At 40.2% G+C, this 6,671-nt stretch overlaps 1 non-coding gene across 1 annotated transcript; it reads left to right on the top strand.

Annotated features, from left to right (window-relative positions):
• Positions 1-1,179: 1,179 nt before the first annotated feature.
• Positions 1,180-1,251, top strand: trnae-uuc (transfer RNA glutamic acid (anticodon UUC)). The gene has a single exon. It is a non-coding gene; the product is annotated as a tRNA-Glu (tRNA).
• Positions 1,252-6,671: the final 5,420 nt, after the last annotated feature.

Here is a 6,671-nt window from a genome sequence, read left to right as displayed (position 1 = left end):
CCCACATGCTGCACACATTACAAAGGCATGTTTGCGGAAGAAGAGGGTACGGGTACTGGACTGGCCTGCCTGCAGTCCTGATCTGTCCCCAATATAGAATGTGTGGAGAATTTTTAAATTAAAAATGCGACAACGACGACCCTGCAAGTCCTATTCTAAGAATTTAAGCAGAGAATGTGTTTAAAAGTTGTTCTTGCTCCACAGTGGGGGCAAGTGGGGACCTGGTCTTCTTTTAGCAGGTAGTTATGAAGGTGTTTGGTGTGTCCTATACGGCATCTTGTGTACAGTAAATAATTTGATCCCATCATTTATTGAGGTATTGAATTCTGTCTGTTTTTATAGTAGGATGGATCTCAAAGAGTTTATTGGTGGTACATGTTTGCCATACATTTTGCCAAGCTTCTGCAGTGTATGCTTTAATTGCTGGTCTGAGATCAGATGGTGGGTAAGGACATTGTCTGATTTATTGGGTAAAAGGTAGGAAACCGCCAGGACAGGTGACCAGTCCATCACAATGCAGACAAACACTCACACTTAGGCCAATTGAGAGTAGCTCCAATTGGCCTGACTGCAAGTCTTTGGACCTGTGGGGGTCAACTGGATCCCTAAAGGAACCTCAAGTGGATATAGGGAGAACATGCAAACTCCACACAGTAATGACCCTGGATAGCTGGATGGGGAATTAACCCTAAGCCCTACTTGCTGTGAAGTGACAGCGCTACCCACTGCCAGGAAAGGAAACTCCAGTAAAACCAATTTCAAAATAACTTTTGTGAAACTGCTGGTTTGTAGGCATGAGTTTTAGCTCCTTGTTTTTTTGCATAGCCCAAATACACCTCAACTTTAGCTCGCAGACAGATGACCTTCTATTCTTCAAGATAGAAAGAATAGATAGAATTCATTTTTCATTTCAGATGTAGCAAAGCATCCTCACACCATGATGCACTGACATGTCTGACTGCTGGAATAACATCTTTAATATAAAAATTGTGTTTGTTGTTTGAGAAATGTAATAACATCAAACCATGTCCTTTTTTTTTGGGAAAGATTGACAAGCACTGTTGTTTGGTCAGCTTTTCTCTTTGTTACTCAGCAATGCATCACCTTGTTGCCATGTCTTTGCATATTGTGAAGTCATAAACATTGATAATACATTGTCTCCTGAATCTACATCTTTAATCCCATATGGTCTAGCGGTCAGGATTCCTGGTTTTCACCCAGGTGGCCCGGGTTCGACTCCCGGTATGGGAATTCATCTTTTTTAGGGACAGTGGTAGCCTAGTGGGTAGGTCTTTGGGCAATCAACTGAAAGGTTGAAATTTGAATCCTAGCTCTGCCATGCAGCCACTGTTGGGCCCTTGAGCAAGGCCCTTAATCCTCTCTGCTCCAGGGGCGGCGTACAATGGCTGACCCTGTGCTCTGACCCCAGCTTTCAAACAAGCTGGTATATGCGAAGAAATAATTTATTTGTACTGTACATGTGTATATGTATATATGACAAATAAAGGCATTATATCTATCTGTCTGTCTGTCTGTCCGTCCGTCCATCCATCCATCCATCCATCCATCCATCTATCCATCCATTTATCCATCCGTCCGTCTGTCCGTCCGTCCGTCCGTCCGTCCGTCCGTCCGTCCGTCTGTCTATCTATCTATCTATCTATCTATCTATCTATCTATCTATCTATCTATCTATCCATCTATCTATCTAAACCTGTAATCAGTCATTTTAGACACACACATTGTTTACATGTGCATAGAACCAATCAGTTATTCCAAGACTTGTTCCACTAACCACTAATTTTAACTTCTGCAATGCTGTACTGATGTAAATATGTTTGTAAAAATTGGACACAATTTGTGCTGATTTAACAAGTATGCTCAAGTGTACACGTCTAGTGAATCAGACTCTGATTAGTGCAAATATGATTCTGGAGGTTCAAACTGGTCTTAGTGAATAAAGGCTTATGTATTTTGACTTTCTGTTTATTAAAAAGGATATATACTACAACCCCAGTAAAAGTTAAGACAGATTGGAAAATTGACAAAGGTTTGCCAAAGTAATCCCTTGCCCATGTGGTTATATCAGCCATTGTTGAGTGGCAGTTCTTGATGCAGTGCAAAGGCTCAGCCTTTCCTGGATGCTGCTTTTGCTGAATAGCCTTAAATTGCCCCATCCCAACTTTTTATATTGGTATATTAACAAATGTACCAAGGTATATTAACAAATGAAATGAAGTTGATCAGACAAAACATGAATTATATTGAGTTCAAACTGTCTGCAGTCAAATAAAAGTCAAAGTAAATGTAAGGAACACTGCAATTTTATTTGCATTTTCCATATTGTCCCAACTTTTTATGATTAGGGGTTGTATATATGTAAATTTTCTATGCAAAAATCATTCAGACACCACAAATTAATAATAATTAAGTACTTGATTGCAAAGGCAAGTCATGTCAAATGTATTTGTATGGTGCTTTGTATGATATACATTGTCTCAAAGCAACTTTACAAAATTCAGGACCGACAGACCAAAAACCCCTGTTAAGCAAGCTAAGCATGACAGAGACAAGGAAAAACTCCCTTAAAATTACAGGAAGAAACCTTGAGAGGAAACAAACTCAGGAGAGACCCACCCCCCTTGGGTGGCCTGGAGAATAATTTGAATGAATAGTATTTACACAAATCATACATACACAAAATTAAATTAAACTAAAAGTTATAACTAGCAAAAAGAATAAACAAGCAATTGGAGTTCTTCATCACTCAGTCCAGTCTGTAATAATAGTGAGTTCTGGACATTTTTGATGCAAACACGACAGGTTCCCGTCATATCTGGCAGGATATAATAAAGCCATTGTTATTGCAGTTTAGGTTAAGGCAGAATTGAGGTTTTATTTCTACAATTCCTCTACAAGTCTTCAATTTCCAGGGTTATAAGGGTACGGCCAGCTTTTTTAAGGAATGCATATGAAAATATCAGGGTGTCGCTGTCAGCGAGCACTGGATTCTGCCTGGCTTGTGGGTCACTATAGATTAAATGAATAAATGAATACACATCAATGCTAATGAACCGCTGCTTCTACATAAATAGGTAAGACCCTTAACACTAGAGTGCCTGCAGCATTAAGAAAAAGCTAGCTTAAGAGCAACAACAAAGAAGTGAGCACTCTTGGTCGACTCCACGGGGAATCAGAGAGCAACGGGGCTAACTTGAGCTGAGACTAGGATCTCCCCACAGGACCAGCGCTGCATCTTTATATGGCTGTTAGTGTTGGACTACTTTGCTGCCTGCCACCTGGTTAAAAATGACACCACCACCTAAATTAGAGGCTTGGAACTTCAATTAGAAAATCCAATCACTATTTCTGATATGGTATTGATATAGTATGGTATAGTATACTTTATTCTGGTCAGGTTGGTACTGGATCTTTAGACTATGCCAGGAACACTTGGCCTGAGCATGAAGGCATGTATTACATTACATTCATGACAGGACAGATAGTTACTGGTTTTAACTGGAGTTTTCTTGATTTATCAGTTCAAGTCTTTAATGTCAAACACAGTCACAGACAATTTTGTATCTTCAATTCACCTCATTTGCATGTCTTTGGACTGTAGGAGGAAACCAGAGCTCCCGAAAGAAAACCCACGCAGAAAAAATTCACACTCACTCACATCTAGATGGAATTAAGATAAGTCAATACATATACAAGCATGTTTGTTGCTTGTTTTAAGCTCCTAATGGTGTTTAATAGGGTTAAGGTTATGGGCTCTGTGCAGACCACTGAAGTTCCTTAAACTGTTGCCACAAATTTAACAGCATAGTTTTATTACAGGGTGGCACGGTGGCTCGCTGGGTAGCACTGTCACCTCACAGCAAGAAGGTCCTTGGTTCGATCCCCAGGCGGGGCAGTCCGGGTCAGGGTTTGTATGTTCTCCCCGTGTCTGTGTAGGTCCCCTCCGGGAGCTCCGGTTTCCTCCCACAGTCCAAAAATCATGCAGTCAGGTTAACTGGAGACACTGAATTGCCCTATAAGTGAATGTGTGTGTGTGTGTGTGTGTGTCTGCCCTGCGATGGACTGGTGCCCCGTCCAGGGTGTTACTGTGTGCCTTGCGCACATTGAAAAGCTGGGATAGGCTCCAGCACAACGACCCTAATTGGATAAGCGGTTAAGAAAGTGAGTGAGTGAATTTTATTACATTGATTTTCTACAGCTGTTAGGTGCAACTGAAACTCCTTAAAATCAGCAATTAAAAGGTGTCAAACCAAAAGTATTTGGATCTTATTTTTGGTTAGTTTAAATATTTCGGCAACATGTATTTTTATTATTTATTTACAGTTATTCTTTACAGACACACTGGACCACATAATAAACTTGCTACTCATCCAAAAGGATATATATATATTTTTTTTATAGTTTAAGCAGTGAATTTGTGTTTATTATTTAGTGTTAATTTAACTCTTAATACTGACCCCATGTTTATACTGTTTATATCACTAATAATTACAAAAATTTTACTTATATTAGTGTAGCAATGACGGCAGTCATCACCTGAGGGTTTCAACATAGCATGAAAACGTTTATTAGTGCATACCAAATGCAGATGGTATCCTAGGTGTGATTCCCAACAATTCCACACATGTTCTTCAGTTTCAGTCTAGAATTCGCACAAATAATTAGCACAAAGCTTCTAAAGAAATGTGTAAAATGTGACTGATGACTGATGAAAAGCAAGTGTAAGAAGACGTGTGAGTATATGTTATAACGATTTTTTTTTACAAGCGAAGACATGCTGTGAATTTTAAAAATAGATCAGTAATGTATAGAGGAGTCAGTTGTTGGAAATAGACTTATGTGGCGTAGCAGTAAAAGTGTTGCTGGGATTTTTAAACACCTTAGAGTTAACGCTGGGAGAAGAATTCTGTTCCAACCAAAAATAAAGCCAACAGTGTCATGTGGTCAGAAAGTGTGCACTGATAAAAGACTAGAGGAGGATAAACACATATTGTGCACCTACAACTAGTGTTAACAGGGTGCGTGTTCCTAATAAGGAGGTCAGTATGCTTAAACATTATTTAACAATTCCAACAACACTGCTGCACCTAATGCAGTGTGGTTGGGATTTTTAAATACATTTTAAACATACTGGACAATGGTAGCATAGTGGGTAAAGCTTTGGGCTATCAACTGGAAGATTGTTGGTTCAAATCCAGGCTCTGCTATGCAGCCACTATTGGATCCTTGAGGCCCCTAACCTTATCTGCTCCAGGGGTGCCGTACAATGGCTGATCCTGCGCTCTGACCCCAGCTTCCAGACAAGCTGGGATATGCAAAAAGAAAAATTTTATCGTACTGTACACGTGTACATGTATATATGACAAATAAAGGTTTTCTTCTATTTCAAATCAGCTGATCTACAAGTTATGTTTAGCTTTTTTGTGGCCAAACGCTTGTAGACACCTGACCATGAGCTTGTGGGATTTCATTATTATTCTGCAGGTAATTTTTCCCTGTAGTCATCAGACTGTACAATTCTCAACTATCAATATACTTTCCACACTTGAGGAACAACTACAGTTGTAATGTAAACATACACTGATCAGCCATAACATTAAAACCACCTCCTTGTTTCTACACCCACTGTCCATTTAATCAGCTCCACTTACCATATAGGAGCACTCTGTAGTTCTACAATTACTGACTGTAGTCCATCTGTTTCTCTACATACTTTTTTTAGCCTGCTGTTACCCTGTTCTTCAATGGTCAGGACCCCCACAGGACCACCACAGAGCAGGTATTATTTAGGTGGTGGATCATTCTCAGCACTGCAGTGACACTGACATGGTGGTGGTGTGTTAGTGTGTGTTGTGCTGGTATGAGCGAAACAGCAGCGCTGCTGGAGTTTTAAAATACTGTGTCCACTCTATTAGACACTCCTACCTAGTTGGTCCACCTTGTAGATGTAAAGTCAGAGACGATCGCTCAACTATTGCTCCTGTTTGAGTTGGTCATCTTCTATACCTTCATCAGTGTTCACAGGACGCTGCCAATCGGGCGCCGTTGGCTGGATATTTTTGGTTGGTGGACTATTCTCAATCTGGCAGGGACAGCAAGGTGTTTAAAAACTCAATCAGCATTGCTGTGTCTGATCCACTTATACCAGCACAACACACACTAACACACCACCACCATGTCAGTGTCACTGTAGTGCTGAGAATGATCCACCACCCAAATAATACCTGCTCTGTAGTGGTCCTGTGGGGGTCCTGGCCATTGAAGAACAGGGTGAAAGAGGGCTAACAAAGCATGCAGAGAAAGAGATGGACTACAGTCAATAATTGTAGAACTACAAAGTGCTTCCATATGGTAAATGGAGCTGATAAAATTAACAGTGAGTGTAGAAACAAGGAGGTGGTTTTATTTGGATTCATTCAGTCAACAAAGCATTTGTAAGGTCAGGGATTAATTTTAAGAAGGCCTGTCTGTATGAAATGTTCCAATTCATACCAAAAGTGGAGGAGATCCTTCTCACCAAACTGTTAAACCATGTCTTTATGGACTATGACTGCATAAGAAGAACCAAGCCATTGGGAAAGACAGTTATGTATGGTAGAGTTAAAGATAAGAGGAAGAGGACAGCCAGCAAGAAGATGAATGGATACGAT

The sequence above is a fragment of the Trichomycterus rosablanca genome, chromosome 18, assembly GCF_030014385.1.
Source record: "Trichomycterus rosablanca isolate fTriRos1 chromosome 18, fTriRos1.hap1, whole genome shotgun sequence".
NCBI classification, from domain to species: Eukaryota; Metazoa; Chordata; class Actinopteri; order Siluriformes; family Trichomycteridae; genus Trichomycterus; species Trichomycterus rosablanca.
This window is presented reverse-complemented; position numbering and strand designations above follow the sequence as displayed.